The sequence below is a fragment of the Heloderma suspectum genome, chromosome 14 (assembly GCF_057233095.1).
Source record: "Heloderma suspectum isolate Gila_16-S chromosome 14, 16-S_ref, whole genome shotgun sequence".
Taxonomy (NCBI): Eukaryota; Metazoa; Chordata; class Lepidosauria; order Squamata; family Helodermatidae; genus Heloderma; species Heloderma suspectum.
In genome coordinates this window covers 1067556-1085773 of record NC_139471.1, presented here as the reverse complement: position 1 = coordinate 1085773, position 18218 = coordinate 1067556, and the positions used below count along the sequence as shown (strand labels likewise).

At 47.1% G+C, this 18218-nt stretch overlaps 1 protein-coding gene across 9 annotated transcripts in view; it reads right to left on the bottom strand.

Moving 5' to 3' along the window:
• The window catches only part of WDR5 (WD repeat domain 5), a 28239-nt gene extending 22083 nt beyond the window's left edge, over positions 1 to 6156 (bottom strand). For 6 of the 9 annotated variants that reach the window (XR_014785924.1, XR_014785923.1, XR_014785925.1 and 3 more), the window contains exon 1: positions 5891 to 6156. The gene's annotated coding sequence lies outside the window, so the exon portion shown is untranslated. The remainder of the gene's footprint in view (positions 1 to 5890) is intronic. The other 3 variants (XR_014785927.1, XM_084821148.1, XM_084821150.1) reach the window with 1 other exon arrangement.
• Positions 6157 to 18218: the final 12062 nt, after the last annotated feature.

Sequence of the window (18218 nt, the reverse complement as noted above, 5' to 3'; positions counted from 1 at the left end):
TCTAGTTCCTTCTTCCACTTTCTGTAGGAGGAAATTATCAGCAACACAAGTCAGGAATCTCTTGGGGGGGCCATGTTTTGCAGAATTTGTATCCCAACAAATATCGGGGAAATTGCAGTCCCCCATTACTACTACATCATGCTTCCTTGAAACATTGGCTATTTGCTTTTCAAAAGTTTCATCCTCATCTTCTCCTTGATTGGGTGGCTAGTAGTAGACTCTGACCACCAGGTTTCTGTTATTCTTTGCTCCATATATTTTAACCCAGATGCTCTCAATGGGACTACCAAGCTCATCCTCCTGTATTTCTGTGCAGAGATATGTATTTTTCACATATAGTGCAACTCCACCTCCCTTTTTGTTCCTCTTGTTCTTTTTGAACAAGTTATACCCTTCAATTGCTGTATTCCAGTCATGGGAGTCATCCCACCAAGTTTCAGTTACACCTATCAAGTCATAATTTCCCTCCTGTATTAAGAGTTCAAGTTCGTTCTGTTTGTTTCCCATACTCTGGGCATTAGTATATAGACATCGAAGACCATGTGCTTTATAGTCTGGCTTTCTTCCTACATGTTTCTGAAGGCTATTATTGGGCACTAAGAGCCGTTCTTTCTGTTGCGGTGCATGAGCCTTCATCCATTGTACCCCCAACTTTACGTCTCCCTCCCCCATAGGATTCAGTTTAAAGCCCTGCTGATGAAGTTCTTCATGCTGTGGCCAAACACATTCTTCCCAGCCCTTGCAAGGTGTAACCCATCCCTTCAGTTATCAGGAGAAACTGAATCACATGCACACAATACAGAGGCTGGGTAGAACTATCCTGCCCCAGTGGAGACTGATTGGAAAGAGGCAAAGATAGAGCAACGACGCCATGCAGAGGTGAGAGATGAAGCAAGCAGACTCTGCCGGATGCATATTCAGTTTGAGGTCGCAGGATCCTTTCTTTGTATTTCTAGTGGCAGACGAGTGACACAATCAAGCCAAATTTAAGCAATTCCAAGTCTGACTGAAAATCAGTGGGAAAAAAATTAGTACGTACCTTAGATCATTCCACAACTGAAATAAATGCCATGTGCTTAACTTTGGCCCTAGCTGTTCCTCTCATTGCCCACAAGTGCACTCGAGCACATAATCAGTTTGGGAATCACTACATTAAGCGCCCACGAGAATGGTTTCAGCATATCAAAAATGGACAAACACCATAGTTTTCACACTGACCCAGCTCCCCAGCTCCATAAAACCCAGGAAATAAAAATGTGAATGTACTAATTTAAGGAGAAGATGGAGGAAAACAGAACTGCATGTACAAGCAAATCCCCAAACGTTTGCCAAAATATGGTGAGCCAAAAGGTTTTATTGATCAACAGAAGTTGAAATAAATACTCTTCAATTACTTGTTTTGGCCATTAGACCCTGGGTCTCACCCTAGTCTATCTGAACTATCACAAGGAAGGATTTTTCACCAGCTTTCCATGAAAAAAACACACTTCTGCTCACTGCATCCCTTCTGCTGGTACCTATAACCAGTGGGTCAGGAACCTTTAGGGCTCTCCTTTAAAACAAATCAAATTTCTGACCCTCGTGGAGAAGATTCCAGAAAAATCTTAAGAGTTCTGGGTGAAGGACCAGCAAGAAGGGAAGGGTTATCCTTCAAGACTTATTTCCCCTTGCACACATGCTTTTCCCATTGAAGGAGAGAGCAAAACAAGGAAGATGGTAAAACCTAGATACCCTTTCCACTCCTGTGAAGATCACAGTAAAAACATAATGCTAAGTGTCTAAACTGTCTGTGAAAGATGCTGCTAAACTGGGGGGCAGGTCAGCACATATGCAAGCTCTTGGACGTTAAAGAAACAGGCTTTCTGGGTCTGAGATGCTGGCAAAAAGCACAAATGCAAACAAAGAAAAGGCACAGGTGGGAAATGGAGGCAAGAGCTGGAGGAGTTAAATTCGGCTTCCAGCCTGCGAGCCATCTCATGATGAAAGAAGGCAGGAGCCTCTCCAACATTTGTTTCAGCAAAACCTTGTTTCCTACAGCCTGCTCTGCAATGAACCCCAGTTGTAACATGCTGCACTTGTAATTCTAGGAAATTGGAGCTGTTACCGCATTGGAAACCATCTTACTGCAGCAGAGCCAGGAGAAGCCCTTACACCTGCAAAGATGGATTCTGAGGTTATGGACAAGGCCCTTTGAAATCTCCAAAGCCAGATTTGGCTTCAGTGCCCAGCATATAGCTTATCACTCTCCCCTATGACCAGCAAATGCATGCTTTATCCTGCTAAACAAATGGACATATATCCCCTTAATCTGCATAATTTATACACAATGCAGAAGAAAACTTCTCCCAGCGCAGAATTCTTTTAAAAAACAAATTTTACTCTGCACTTGAGTAAAGAGAAAGCCCTGCTTTCAGCATGTCCACATGTGACACTGGCTGTAGATGCAGCTGGCCCATCAACTGCCCACCCAGGTGGCCTCAGCCCTGCACAGCCACTCACGGAGGACTGGATGGCAGGAAGATACAGACCAGGATCTGGGGAGTACATCAAGAAACTTGTGGGATCAGACTGGGGACCCATGTGTCCACTATTTGCACACATGCACAGGAAAGCGGAGTCCAAGGGGCATGTGTGTTTATGTAGTGTAGAATTCACTACAAGTTGGATCTCAGCAATTACAGAACAACATCACTAATATGAGCAGCAGTCATAGTAGCACTCTGATTAGTAGCAGCAATAGTAATATTGCTCCTAGTACAATAAAAGCAACTATGCCTATTGAGGTTTCAGAGGTGGACCCAGGATCTGCCTTCCTCGAGAAGAAGGGATCCACTCACAGAAGATCCCTGAGCCCAATCTGGGGGGATCCCACACACACCACAGCTCACCCATTCAGTGGGGGCTCCTGACTCTGTGTAGCATTTCCAGGGGGCTGGAGGGGCTGCCATGGAAAGGAGGGGGGCGAGAATCCATTTCCATCAGCACAGTTAATCCAGCAGAAATCTGGATCCAACCCTAAATGTATGAGGATGGGGGAAGCTTTGGGCATTTGGAGAGGATGGGGGGTGGGGAAATAGGAGAGCATGAAGGTGCAGGGGGAAGAGTTAAATGACAAAAGAACACTAACAGAATTAAGAATAATATTAATCGAGGTAGGCTGGCTGTTTGTGTTATCACTAGTACTAAGTTAGTTATAGCAGCAGCGGCAGCTTTAGTGCAGCAGTGAAAGTAAATATGCTACTAATAGTAGGGGGAGCACTACTAGGAACAACATGACTCCTCTAGGACTAGCGGCAAGCACCACAACACTTCCATGACATCATGATCTGAAGGCACCCAATGCAGCCACCTTGCTGAAGCTATGCAGGTACAGAGACCAGCCGGGAACCCTCCACCATGCCTGGATAGGGCTCCAGCTGGGAGCCCCCTCCCTCCAGCTACCAATTCTGAGGGCACCAAAGGGAGCAGCCGCCCCTCCGGTATGCTTAGATCCAGCCCTACAATCTGCTGAACTTTGCAACTAAAAACTGGTGCCCGGTTGTGCTTTGTTTTTCCTCCCTCCCAACCCCTTTTCCTTTTGTGTCCTGTCTCTTAAGTCTGGTAAGCCCACAAGCAGGGACTGTCTTGTTTTTAAGGCAAGCTTCTCCAGGAAGCTTTGCAGCTGAAGAGCAGAGTAAAAATGCTTTAAATATATGTAAATAAACATGCTGCCTTGAGTTCTAGGATCTAAATGCACTGGCAGAAACGTCAGCAGCAGCAGCATTAACCTCTTTCTTCATGCAGTCAGCAGCGCTGAGTAACACCTCCTAGGTGTAAATGAAATAGCAGCCCATTCCCACCCTTAACCCCCTCCACCCCCCTGCCGCCGCCACTGAAGAGCCACAACTGTGGCAGAGGAAACGCTTTGTACGCAGGAGCCCGCCCCCCCGCCCCCCCCCGGAAAGAATCCTGTCCAAAACCCCAGAGAGCCATTGCTGCCCGTCAGCGCAGGCAGTGCTGAGCAAGAAGGGCTGAGGGCATGGCTCAGGATAAGGCTGCTTCCTGTCTAGGTTCATTGGGAGCATCCGGTTCAGCAGCAGAGCCTTCGCTTCGCATGCAGGAGGTCCTAGCACTGAGCAGTTGTTACTGCTACTTCATTTATATTCCACTTCTTTTTCCTCTTGTAAGGAACCGAATGCAGTATACATGATCCTCTTCCTCCTCTCCATTTTTATCCTTACAACAATACTGTGATTAGGTGGGTTAGACCAAGAGTTAGCGACTGGCCCAAAGTCACCCAAGTGAGCTCCACAGCCAACTGGGGACTCAAACCCAGGTCTCCTCAGTCCCAGTCCAAGGCTCTAAGCATTATGCCACACTGGCTCTATGCAATGCATGCAAATACCTTGCACTTATTTGATTTGTTCCCAATTATGTAGAATCATAGAATAGCAGGGCTGGAGGGGGCCTACAAGGCCATCGAGTCCAACCCCCTGCTCAATGCAGGAATCCAAGTCAGAGCATCCCTGACAGGTGGCTGTCCAGCCTCGTCTTGAAGGCCTCCAGTGTGGGAGAGCCCACCACCTCCCTAGGTAATGGGTTCCATTGTCGTATTGCTCTAACAGTCAGGAAGTTTTTCCTGATGTTCAGCAGGAATCTGGCTTCCTGTAACTTGAGCCCATTATTCCGTGTCCTGCACTCTGGGATGATCAAGAAGAGATCCTGGCCTTCCTCTCTGTGACAACCCTTCAAGGACTTGAAGAGCGCTATCCTATCTCCCCTCAGCCTTCTCTTCTCAAGGCTAAACGTGCCCAGTTCTTTCACTCTGTGTAACTGAGTTAACTGAGATAACTGAGTTAACTGTGTAACTGAGTTAACATTCCATCACAACGTATTATAAATTAGGGCTGTTGCATTACTGTTTGTTTTGTAAACCGCTCTGAGCATGACGGATTGTGGGCAATCTGTAATGCAAATAAATGTACGCCTAGGGAAAGGTCCTGGGGCGGTTCAATCGCTGGCATCTCCGGGTGGGGCTGAGGAGGAGGACTCTGCGCTGCAGCCCCGGGGAGCAGGCAGGAGAGGCACTGTTGCCATCTCTGGGGCAGGATTTACTTTCCAGAGAAGCTCAATATCCAAGAATGAAAAGGAAGGTTTCTAGTCCTCATGGGTGGCACAAATGCATTTGAAGACATGTGACTGAGATTTGAAGTGACTCCTCCTCCTCCCTCTACCATGCGGTTGTGTAGAACACCTAATGCTGCCCCGACCCCACAACCTAGCGTCCTCCAGATGTGTAAGACTTCAACCCCCATCAGCCCCGCCCAGCATAACCAGGGATGAGGGGAGCTGTGGTCAAAAAGACACCCAGGTGGCACCAGGTTGGCGCAGGCAGCACTAACAAGGAAGCCTCCCGGGCCGCTGCCTCCTCGGCCCTGGGGACTGCGCCTGCTTGCAGACTGCAAGCGCCTCGGGGCAGGGGCCTGCAGAGCGCCAGGTACGGCAGCCAAGGGCAGCCTGCTTGCTGAGGAGCATGGGGCCCCCAGTCCAAGCCCCCTGGCAGGCACTAGGTTGGGATGTGAGGGGGGCTATGGGGGGCGCGAGGGCCCCGCCCCTCCCTCCGCACGAGGAAGCGCCCCAGCCTTCGAGGCGCGGGGCTGTGGGGATGGTGGGGCCGGGTGTCCGCAGGCCATGCTGGCCACGGGGATGATGGGCGCGGTAGTCCACCCTGACGGAGGACAGCCGGCTGGGGGATGATGGGGCTGCCGCCAAGAGACCCGTCGGGCCTGCGGGCGGGGGAGGGGTGCTGCTGTTCTGGGGCGAGGGAGGCGCTGCCCTCCCCCCAGCCCCCCGGCTGTGGGCGCCCGGCTGTGGGCGCCCGGCTGTGGGCGCCCCCCTCCGCCCTTCGCACCTTGAGGAGGGGCGCCTCCTCCTCCTCCTCCTCCTCCTCAAGAACGGGCGGCGGCGGGGACCTCCTCCTCCTGCTGCTGCTGCTGCCGCCCGGGGTGGGGTGTCCGCTCCTCCTCCTCCTCGTGAGGCGGAGAGGCCGGGCGGGCGGGAGGAGCGCGGCGGCGGCGGCGGCGGCGGCGGCAGGCCTCGCGCAGGCGCACTGGAGGGGCCCGGCCGGCCAGGGGAGCGACTCACAAGGGGCCTCGCTGGCTCGCGCGCTCCCGCTCTGCGCGCGCAGGGGCTCCCCGCCTCCCTTTCCTTGCGCACGCGCCAACGCTTCGCGTACGGCGTCCCCAAAGGGATAAAAGGAATGGGTGGGGAAAGGAACGCGCTCCTCCCACTTTCTTTAGCGCGCGCGCAGAAGCTTTGCCTACGGCGTCCCTAAAGAGACAAAAATAAGCCTAAGGTAACCGTGACGGCAGCCCCAGGCGCCAAGCCCCGCCTTCATGGGGGCGGAGCAAAATAGGGCGCTTCTCGCTCACCCGGATGCAGCACTACCGCGCGCCCAGAGGGACAAATAAGAAGGCGCAGGCAGAAGGAGCAGGAAGGGCGCGTGCGCAGACCGCCTTAAAGGGGCGGAGGCGGATTTGTTTTTGCTCCTCTGGTGAACGTGTGAATGGGTCCAGGCGACGGACCCGTGTCTCTGTCAGACCCAGGGGGAGCCAGGAACAACTATGATTCATTGTCATCGTCAGCGTGTTAACTTTGATTTTACTGGTTCTTTATTACTATTTCATTATTATATAACACAATTAAATAGATTGTTAAGTAATGTTAATAATTAACATTATTCATAATAATACATGGTAATAATAATCATAATACATTTATTATGATATCTCATTTTTTGGTTTTGTACTGACACATAAATAAATAACAATATAAGCAAGAACCACTGAGGGGAAAACCTTTGGATCCGTTTTTCATTTTCATTTTTAAAAATGAACTCACAACTAAGCATAATATCAAATATAACATTATTGCCTAACACATGAATCACGTGTATTTGTTTTTTATTATAAAAGAGCTTTGTTAAAGTTTGGGAGACCTGAAGCTCAACAGGAAATAGCATTTCCTAAACATTCCTTGTCGTGGAAAGATTTCTAGTCCTCATTGTCTTAGGACGCCATGTCAGGCATATTTAGACAGAAAAAAAAGTCCTACAACTCCCAGCATGTTGGTTGAGGAATCAGTTCCCATTGCACTGAGTTCCCACTGGAATCAATGGGCTTAAGTTCTCCCATGAATGGGAACTTTAACTTTTCACACTGATTCTGATGGGACTTAATGCAACTAACATAGAGCACCATCCTATCCATGTTTAGACAGAAAAAAGTCCTGCAAGACCAGGCATGACTAGCTGGGGAGTGCAGGGACTTTTTTCTGCCTAAACATGGATAGGATCGTGCCCTTAATGATTTATCATTAAGCATTCTTCAGTTCCTCACTTGGCATTTCATAAAGTGACCTCTTATTTTGCTTTGAGGGAGGTGGTTTAGCCATTTTTCAGTAGTCTTCTTAACTATTCTGATAAAACTATATGTCTGAGTATTTATGAACTGCTTATATCTAGAGATTTCAAAGTGGTTTACACAAATCATGAAGTCATAAACATATAAAACCAATGCAAAGAATCTCATATATCGTATGTACAGATACATATGATGGTATAGCAGGGTGGGCAACTTATAGCTCTCCAGATGTTTTGACCTACAACTTCCATCAGCCCCAACCAGCATAGCCACTGGTGAGGAATGATGGGAGTGGCCCACCCCTGTGGCAGGCTGAACTACACAGGGGAGATGAGCAGAAATACAGGCGCCTTCAACAGGAGCCTAAAATTGATCACTGTCAGGGCACGTCCATTCTCAGGGGGAAGAATAACCCACAGGGTGGTTGCCACCATGCTAAATGCTCTGCTTCGAGCAACTGTGGAGCATGTGGCCTCACCAGATGGCCTCAAGGATCGATGGGGTCTATAGGGGGGAAGGCCATCTCTCGGGGAAGCAGATCCCAAGTTGTAGGGCAGGGGCTCCCCAGCATGGCACCCGCAGTGACTTCCAAGGGCACCCACAAAGCTCTCCACTCCCTGCCCCCCTCAAAAAAATTTTTTAACAAAAACCTTGCGGAATGTTAGGACAGTCTCTTCCTCTCCTTCCTAGCCTTGCTCCTTCTCTCCCCTCACGTCTGCAGCTCACTGCTTCTCCCCTTCCCTGCCTCTAGCCTTCCTCTTTCTCTGCTTGCTATTTCTTCCCCACTCCCAGCCTCTGGTCTCACTATTTCTCTCCCCTGCCCCACAACCTCTTTCGTTCACTCTGGACCCCATGGCAGCCATGACGTGACTAGCCACATCCTCCATGGGAGCCATTTGTGGTGGTGCCCACAGCAGTTTCTCAAATTCTCAAATGTGCCCACAGGTCCAAAAAGGTTGAGGATCCCAGGTTTAGGGCTATTTATACTAGCAACAAAACCTTAAATCTTGCCTAGGAGCAAATAGGCAGACAGTGCAGCGTGGAGACGCTCAGATTTGTGGTAGCCCTGTAACAAATGCCCACAGCTCCATGAGATGCCTCTCAAAGCCCCAGGCCCATCCTACAGAACATTGTGGAAAAGCCCCCAGGTCAAGAAATGGACTGGTCAATCGTGAAAAACAAAATGGCAAGAAAGCCGGTTCGATCCAGGATCTGCCTTCCACGGACAGAAGCGGGGTGGGGGTGGGGGATGCTCTGTGTAGCATTTTCAGGGCGTTGGAGGGGCTGCAGTGAGGAGGAGGGGTAGGGAAGTCCACTTCCACAGCCCCGCTGCACACACCTACATCTGGATCTAAGCCTACACCTGATGAGGTCGCAAGGTGAAGGCTAACACATATTGCAGCATCAGCTCCAGGTCACAAGACTCGTGGCTGGTTTTGCTGCAGCAGATTAAGAGGGAAACGCTCTTGAATGTGTCACTATCAAAAATAAAGACCCCTGACTTTCAACCTGTCATTGGATGTTAAAGAGTTGGAAGCAGAAATCATTGCATCCAACCTTCATTCCAGGCAGGGTGCAGCTACCGTCACTGTCCCTCTCCTGCTTATTTTACTGGCGTAGGCAAGTAATGGTGCCAGTCTCCAGCCTGTGGGAAGCGTGCATCACCCTTGCTGATTTCTGCAGCTGAAGGGCTGCCTGTTCCCAACTATCAAGATCATCTTCGTAGAATCATGGAGTTGGAAAGTACCTCAGAGGTCATCTAGTCACACCCCCTGCTCAAGGCAGGCCTGCACTACAGGGTGCAGCTGCAGCATCCCTGACAGGTGGCCACCCAGCTTGCAGTGAAGAACCCGCCACCTCCCAAGCCGACACTGTTAGGAAGTTTCTCCTAATGTTTAGCCAAAATCCACTTCCCTGCAATTTCTACCCCTCGGTTCTAGTTCTGCCCTCAGGAGCCAGAGAGAACAGGTCTGCTCCATCTTCTGCATGACAGCCTTTCAGATCTTTGTAGGCCGCTATCTCATCTCCCCTTCACCTTCTCATCTTCTGCAGGCTAAACTTACCCTTTTGGCTTTGAGCCTCAAAGCCTCGGGTTTCCCTGTCACAAGGACTAGAAACTTAAGCTTTGGTTTTCATTTTAAACCAGCATTGGGATGCCAACATGAGCTTGTGGGCTGACTGAATTGGGCCCACAGGTTACGGCTGACCTGTTTCTGCCTGAAGCAGGGAGCTTCGCCTCTGGGTGCCCCACAAGGGGTGCGGAGGGAAACTCAACCCCTCAGTCGCTCAGCAACGGCCTCCTGTTGCCAGCTGCGATCGGCAGGGCATATCACCGTTGTTTCCCCATAATTGCAAGCCTGCGCCGACTGCCTGGGATTTTCCAAGGCAATGCTACCATGGCAGGGAGAACATTCTTTCTGACTGTCGCCGCCGCCCTTGTCCAGAGCACAGAGAGAGGTTCCCCAGAGGGGTGAAATCTCAGTGCCTGGAGCTGCTTGGAGTAAATACACTGCAGGTGTGTAGATAATGAGGTACTAATTGGGTAAATGTGGGTTGCGGCAAGAAAGGGACCACAGAGGCTAATCAGGATGATGCTGATAAATCTGGAATCGAAGGAATACGAAAGAAACAGTCATCGTGGCTGAGTGCGCGTGCGTGATTTCTCTTGTTTAAGCCACCTTTTGCCCAAACTAAAATGGCACTTTTTGTACAACCATCTCTACTGCAACAACGCAGCCTGCGCTGTGTCCTCAGTGCTTTGGGTCTTGTGCATTTGTTGCTACATCAGAACTTCCTTGCTGGATCGGAGCACAGGGCCAGGCTCTACAGATGTTTTGGCCTACAACTCTCATCTTCTCTCACTAGGCTGATGGGAGTTGTAGGACAAAACAACTGGGGGGCCACAAATGGCCCACTTGTGGTCTAACTAGTCCTGCATCCTCATTCCTAGTGGCCTCCAGGACATTTACAGCTGTGGTGTGTGATGTAATAGGCACTGTTTTTTCCTTCTTCACAACACAGATAGTGCATTTCTCTCTCCTGGCCAACTGCTCTTTGTACAATTGCCCACACAGTAGCATCTTGCGCAAAGCAGATCATGTGGGGCTCTGATCAGCTTCAGTTGAGAGATGGAACCACCCAAAGCACTGAAAAGAACCATCGGACTCCAGCATACACTTCTCCTCGTGAAGCAAATGAACAAGCTCCTTCTTTGAACATCTGTAACAATGACTCATCTGTGATTCTGTGCTAGGATAGAATACCTAACAGGCCACCAACGTCCCAAGAAAATTTCTATGTAAGCAGCAAGTTTCTAGCCCTTATGGTTGCAAATATATGCTTGGAAGCTTGTGGGTACTGCTCAGGGTTGAAAGGGGGCAGGGAACTGAGTGTTCTTTGCTCTTCCCCGTGTCAGGCAGAAACAGAATACATTATGCCGAAGAGTAACACTTCAGCTATTGGGTAGTATAGAAGTATAATAAAATAAATAAAACCTTTAGAACAAATTATGCCAACTAAGAGATGCAATGCACATTTGCAAAGTTTCTGCAAGGGTGGCCACTTAACAAATCACCAAAAAAGAGAAAATGCATCTTCAAAAAAGAGGACTCAACTTTGCATAAAATCTGTATGTCTAGATGCATATTTAAAAATAATTGTTCTCATTTGAATAGAAATACATCTCCTCACTGTGTGGAAGACAGTGACAAGGTGAGCTGTATGCCTGCCTGTTGAGTCTGCTGCCCAGGTGCTAAATGGGGATGGGCAAAAAGAGTTTTGATGGTTCTTTATATTTATACTGGAATTGGACAGGACAGGGATTCTTTGACTTGGATTCCTGCACTGAACAGGGGGTTGTACCTGATGGTCTTATAGGCCCCTTCCAACCCTACTATTCTATGATTCAAGCAGAGGATGTCTTCAGAGACAGGGCTGCCCTGTGTAAAAGAGGACACCTGGCCATCCTTGTTCATGCAGGTTACAGGATCCACCTTTTCTTGTCACGGAGCTTTGTCTCAGTGTTTTAAAAAATTATTTGCAAATACAACAACAAATAAAAACAGGGGTGATGGAAACCACAGAGAGACAGAAAGAAAAGAAGCAGAAAAAGAAAGAACATATAAAACATATCCATGCACAATAATCATTTACATCACCCTTAACATAACAAGAAGAAGAGGGGAAATAAGGACTTAACACTTCCATTTCAAATAGATGCATTAATATAAGCAGTCCGTATATCTAAATGAGCCTCCATATGAAACTGATGGCTGTAGGAGATAAGTCCAAATGTAGCAAGAGCAGTGAGCTCTTCAGTCCATGGAGTGATGGGGTGATATCCTTCTACACCTGAAGTATGAGGGAGCAAGCCTACCCATGTTCAGGCAGCACTGAGCCCTACAACTCCCAGCATGGCTGGCTAGGGAATGCCGGGAGTTGTGGGGCTCGTTGCTGTCTGAACATGCACAGGGTCACGCAGCAACTGTGAGGGCTCTGTGTCCACTTTTGCTGCCCACCTGTTCCTTAGTCTTGAATCACACTCAGCCCCACGTGGACGGTCCATGGCTCCCTTTGAAGAGCATGCAAGACAGACAGCAACATTTCCGGGCAGGGATGTGCAGCAAGAGGGAATGCTGAAAGTTTGCCCTGTTGTACAGCCATCAAAGGTTTAGGGGCCCCTGCAGAGAACGAGCTGGCCTCGCTGCTATTCCCCAGGCAGAGAACAGGTGCTCTTTAATTGCCACCTGGAACTCCACCTTCTGCTCATCACTGGTGGGGAAGTGTCAGGTGTTAAGCGACTCCTCCACTCTACCTTGCTACAACATTTTTTAAAAACCCACACACCAACTAATTAACTTTTCCAGCAGGCAGACCAGTGTTATTGCTTTCTGGTTTGAACCATCAGGAAACAGATGCAAGGAAGAAATTAGCAGATGGGATCTCTTCTGGTGCTATTCTGTGGTTACATTCGCATGTAACGCTAAGCCGTGGTTGATGTTAACTATGGTTTGTTGCTGTAGCCACAAATCATCTTGTGGATGAGCAAACAGACAGTAACTGGTTTTCCCTATTTCTGGTTGCGTTCATTTATTTCATTTCTGTACTTCCGGATAGCTAAAACTCTCTGGATGGTTCACAAAAATTACAAAACATAATCTAAAAAACTCCCAGACCCATTTTACCAGCCTTCAGAGCAAAATGGGCCTTGGTTTTCAGGCTGCTCTTGCTGGGCATCTCCGTTTCAGGGTGGATGGCAGTGCAAACAAGTCAGGAATAAGCAATGGCTCTGGTTTCAAACATCACGACAAGCCATGGTTTAAAGAAGCCAAACTTTGCAAGCCAGCAACAAACCATGGCTTCTATTTGTGGTTTGTAACTGTTTAACAAGCCAGGGTTTGTGGGGATGGGTTCAGGCACAATGACACACCAGATTTCAACAAACCACATCTTGGCTAAGCCTTATGTGCAAATGAGGCCTGCGGCTGTCTTTGAATCCACCCAAGGCAAGAGTTACAAAGAAGCCCTGAAACAAAACCAAATCAGGACTCAGTGGGCCTGGACTGTTTAAAAAAAAAAAAAAAGCATTTGCATTATATATGTACTAAAACATTATTATAATTTGTAATATTATACATCAAGCATTTAACATTTTAAAGCAGTAAATCAAGTTTAGGACTGACAATAGAGGTTTTAGGGCACAATCCTATGCATGCTTAGACAGAAAAAAGCCCTACAACTTAAGTCCAAGGAAAATCCCTGCTGGCTGGGGAATGCTGGGAGTTGTAGGACTTTTTTTCAGTCTAAACATGCATAGGATTGTGCCCTAAAAAGCTTAGGTTTAAAAATACTTTAAACCTATTTCAGTTAAACAATATTTTTACATTTATCCCATGCACCATAAATAAAACAACCTTGTTTCTCACCCACCCCTTTAAAATTGTTTATAAAACACATTTTACTTAAGACAGTTTCTTTCCTTTTTTTGAATATATTTTTATTTATTTTATCTTTATAAGTGAAATAAACAATACCAACGTTACCAACAACCTAATAAATACTTCAATTTTCCAACTGTACTTAAGACAGTTTCAAGGAAAGATAGAAGCCGGGAGAGGGACAGGGGGAGTGCGACCCTGTTGATTCTCCTGGACCTCTCAGCGGCTTTCGATACCATCGACCATGGTATCCTTCTGGATAGGTTGTCTGGGTTGGGAGTTGGAGGCACTGCACTACAGTGGTTCCGCTCCTACTTGGATGGCCGATTCCAGAAGGTGGTGCTGGGGGATTATTGCTCTGTGCCATGGCAATTGTGCCATGGGGTTCCACAGGGCTCTATTTTATCCCCCATGCTGTTTAACATCTACATGAAACCGCTGGGGGAGGTTATCCGGAGGTGTGGGCTGAGGTGCCATCAATATGCGAATGACACCCAGCTCTACCTCTCTTTCTCATCAAAACCAGGTGAGGCAGTGGCTGTTCTGAACCAGTGCCTGGGCACGGTAATGGACTGGATGAGGGCTAATAAACTGAAACTCAATCCAGACAAGACGGAGGTACTGTTAGTGGGTGGTTCGTCTGCCCGGCTAGGTGATCTTCAACCTGTTCTGGAGGGGGCTGCACTCCCCCTAAAGGATCAGGTTCGTAGTTTGGGGGTGCTACTGGCCTTTGTTCTCCAACTTTCCATCTGAATAAATGCTTCCTGTTTGTTTTATTTGAGAGACACACTTTTGTCTGTCTCTCCCATATCCGTGATGTGATTTAATAAATTTCTGACTGTTCAACCTAACCTGCCTTGGATATTTCCTTAACAACAGACTTTTAAAATATAGAGCAACCAGAACGTTTCAACCTGTTGAATTCAACCTGTTCTGGAGGGGGCTGCACTCCCCCTAAAGGATCAGGTTCGTAGTTTGGGGGCGCTCTTGGATCCAGAACTGTCACTTGAGGCACAGGTGAACTCAGTGGCACGGAGCACTTTTCATCAGCTTAGGCTGGTTGGTATACCAACTACGCCCTTATCTGGACAGAGAGAGCCTTGCTACAGTTATCCATGCTCTGATAACTTCTTGTCTGGATTACTGCAATGTGTTATACGTGGGGCTGCCTTTGAAAACGGTCCGGAAACTTCAGCTGGTCCAAAATAGGGCAGCAGGATTGTTAACAGGGACTGGCCTGCGAGCTCATATTACGCCAGTACTTTTCCAGCTGCACTGGCTGCCAGTCCATTTCCGGGCCCGATTCAAAGTGCTGGTGTTAACATTCAAAGCCCTTAACGGCTTGGGGCCAGGTTACCTGAAGGATCGCCTCCTCCCATATGTGCCTGCCCGGACCTTAAGATCATCGTCAGCGGCCCTTCTCCGTGAGCCCCTGCCAAAGGAAGTGAGGCGGGTGGCTACTAGGAGGAGGGCTTTTTCTGCTGTGGCACCCCAGCTCTGGAATGAGCTCCCTAGCGAGGTTCGCCTGGCGCCTACATTGTACTCCTTTCGGCGCCAGGTGAAGACCTTTTTATTTTCCCAGGCATTTTAGCTTTCTAAATTTTTATCTTTGCTGTTTTAAATCTGTATTTTAAACTCCTGTACTGCTGCTAGGTTTTATTGTGGTTGTATTGTTATATTGTGGTTTTAATGTTCTATATATTTTAAATTGTTTTGTGTGTTGTTTGGTTTTGGTTTTTGTGAACCGCCCAGAGAGCTTCGGCTATTGGGCGGTATAGAAATGAAATAAATAAATAAATAAGTCTTGCTATTAAAATAATTATAGCTAAAATGCTTATTTATTTGTTACATTTATATTCCGTCTTTCCTCCAAGGATTTCAAGGCGGCATACGTGATCCTCCTCCTTTCTGCATTTAGGTCTGTTTTTAGCTGGAAGTATTGGGACTCTTCCATTTTAGGACGCCTTTTTACTCTAGTCTGGGTTAAAATGTTCACCACCAGTTTGTTTGTTAATTATGGTGTTGTATTGGTTTTAATGCTTTTAACAATGTGTTATATAAATCTTTTACTAATTATTGTATATTTTAATTGGATCTTAATGTATATCACTGAATTTTAGCGTATTTATATCTTCTTGCAAACTGCTTAGAAATCCTTTTTAAAATATGGTCAGGGGTATATAAATAAATAAATAGTTCAAAGTCATTGTCAAAAAGTAATAATCTTTTGCATCGTCCAAAGAGACCAGAGGCACCAAGTAAAGGCTAAATTGTAGATTTATTTGCTTAGTTACAGTCACAAGATGACTTCCCAAAACACCCACACAAAATCCTGTTAATAGTTTGTAAATACAGGCTTCACTAAAGGTGCAATCCTATGCATGTTTAGACAGAAAAAAAAGTTCTACAACTCCCAGCATTCCCCAGCCAGCATGCTGGGAGTTGTAGGACTTTTTTCTGTCTAAATGTAGAATTGCTCCCAGAATGCAGTAACACCATTTTGATCACAGCTTCAGATTTCAGATTCTGGAAATGTTCTCTAGTACCTTTGCTTAACCTTCCACAGAAATCATGTAATACAAAACAGCGTTAGTATTACCAGCCATTTCCAACTCCATTAACCTTTGTTAACACAGCTCTGTTCAAACTTCAACAGAGTAAAATGAACAGCACAAAAGTGCATTGAACTGCATTTTGTGCCTAGCACACTGCTGTCAGTAATCAGCCTGAACTTCATCAGAGTGTTCCTCAGAGCACGCTGGGACCTCAGGATCAGGGGCCCACGACATGGGCAGAAGATAGATTTGGATGTTCTGGTAGATCGCAAGATGAGTAGCAAGAGTTTCTCACTCCCAATTGTTTAACAATCGCAACAAGAACAAGGTTCTAGGACCTCTCCCCCACCCCACCCCACCCCAATTACACAGTAACTCAGATAAAGATTTGTACTTGTATGTGGAGGTATATGGCTCACTATGGGATGCATTAGGTAACTGACTCCATCCACCCTTCTGATTTGGCTCCTTCCCTGAGTTACTATTATGGACTGGACTCTGGTTGGTCAACTGGTAGGGTGGGTGTTCCTAGTTCAAAGCAAATGAGATCGCATGAGCACAAAGCCTGTCCAGAACTCCTGTTGAGATCCAAAGCAACCTGTAAAAGACCTCAGGCACTCTGAGAAACCAGTAACACCCTAGGATTCTTCTTGTCAGGTTGCCTTGAAATGATGGCCCAGTGTATGGGTTATTGAATTGTGGGTTGTCATTACGTGTGAACCCTGCACTATGGTTTAACTATGGGCTTTTAACGACAAACAAGCAATAGTTCACAACCCAAGAACAAACCATGGATCATCTTCCCGGGGTGTTTCTTGGTGAACAACCCATAATTAATGCTAACGGCAGGGTTTGCGCATAACAACAAACCACAATTCCCCCATACTCAACTGTACTCTGGATTGTTGTTACGTGTGAGCCAGGTCTATCATTTCCAAAGCTCAATGATGTAAACAAACACATTGATTCATCCAAGTGGGATTCACCGTTCCCTTTTTTGTGTGACTTTCTTAGCAAGATAGGAATCCATCCTGGTTTAAGCTAAAACACATCTTGGCCCCATGCATGTTGATTTCTCTGAGATCTTTCAGAAAAGAGTTGTGGAAATTATACAGCCAACTTCTTAATTTCAACATAGGCCTACCAATTTATGTAACCAGTCACACAACAGCCTTTGTGCAAAAGAGAAAGTGTGTGTGTGTGTGTGTGTGAGAGAGAGAAAAACCTTTTCTTTATTATTTTGAACTCCTCTGCATGTTTGTCTTCCATTCACTTTTCCATTTCTTTTCATTGTTCTTTGGTGCTGTAGGCTTGTGCTCCTTTAAAGCTAAGCCTGTTAACCAATTACACCATTTCTAGTGGATTAATCATTTGCATTTTAACCAATAAGCCAAAGCAACTGTTTTTGCAACTTTGAATGTGGTACAAAGGCAGCCTGGTTTGGGATTTTGCTGGCAACGGGTGGAAAGCATTTTCTGGCTGGCTAAGTCACTCCTAGGACCCCAGAACTCTGCGCCCAGAGGAAATGCTGTGATAAAGGAAGACAAAACCTATTGCCGTGCCTCACCAGGCGGGCCGTGGTCAGGGTTTCTGTGGTCAGGATGTGCTTTGAACAATTCAGGAGTGCTGTAGAAACACGCAGTGTTATGAAATGACAAACATTTTGTGATGGGTGCTTCAAAGGTTCCAAAGTCCCACTGAGTTTAATGAAACTTGTGTGATTCGGGCTGCAAAAAAGCCCCAATTTCATCAAACTGCTCAGGAAACTGGTAAGCTTATATAGCAGCAAGATGTATTTATTTTTCCCAGGGACATGAATTATGTCCCAATTTCTGTGGGCTGATTTTGTGATGTTGTGGATGAACACTTCTGGTATTGTATTGTTTTTAGATTATGACTTGGATCCAGGACCTGCCTTCCTCTAGAGTAAGGGCTCTGTTTGGGGAAGATCCATCTACACGACTTTTGGGGATTCTCCCCTCCCCACACACCCCAGCTCACCCCATTCCTCCGGGTCTCCTGCCTCCGCATAGCATTTTCAGGGGGCTGCCTTGGGAAGGCGGGACAAGGCAGGGAAGTCCACTTCTGCCAGCACAGTTGACCCAGCATAAACTTGGATCCACCCCATTATTTTGCCATGGTGTTCTTATTTATATTATTTTGCCATTGATAGTTTATATTGGTTTTGTTTGCTTTCCCCCGTTACATTAATTATGGATTTCTGTATTTGTCCGTGCAAGTTGCGTCGAGGCTGCGTTTTGCAGCGGGGAGCGATGCTTACATTGAACGAGCGGCGCATTTTATTCAGCATCTCGCTTGTTGCACCC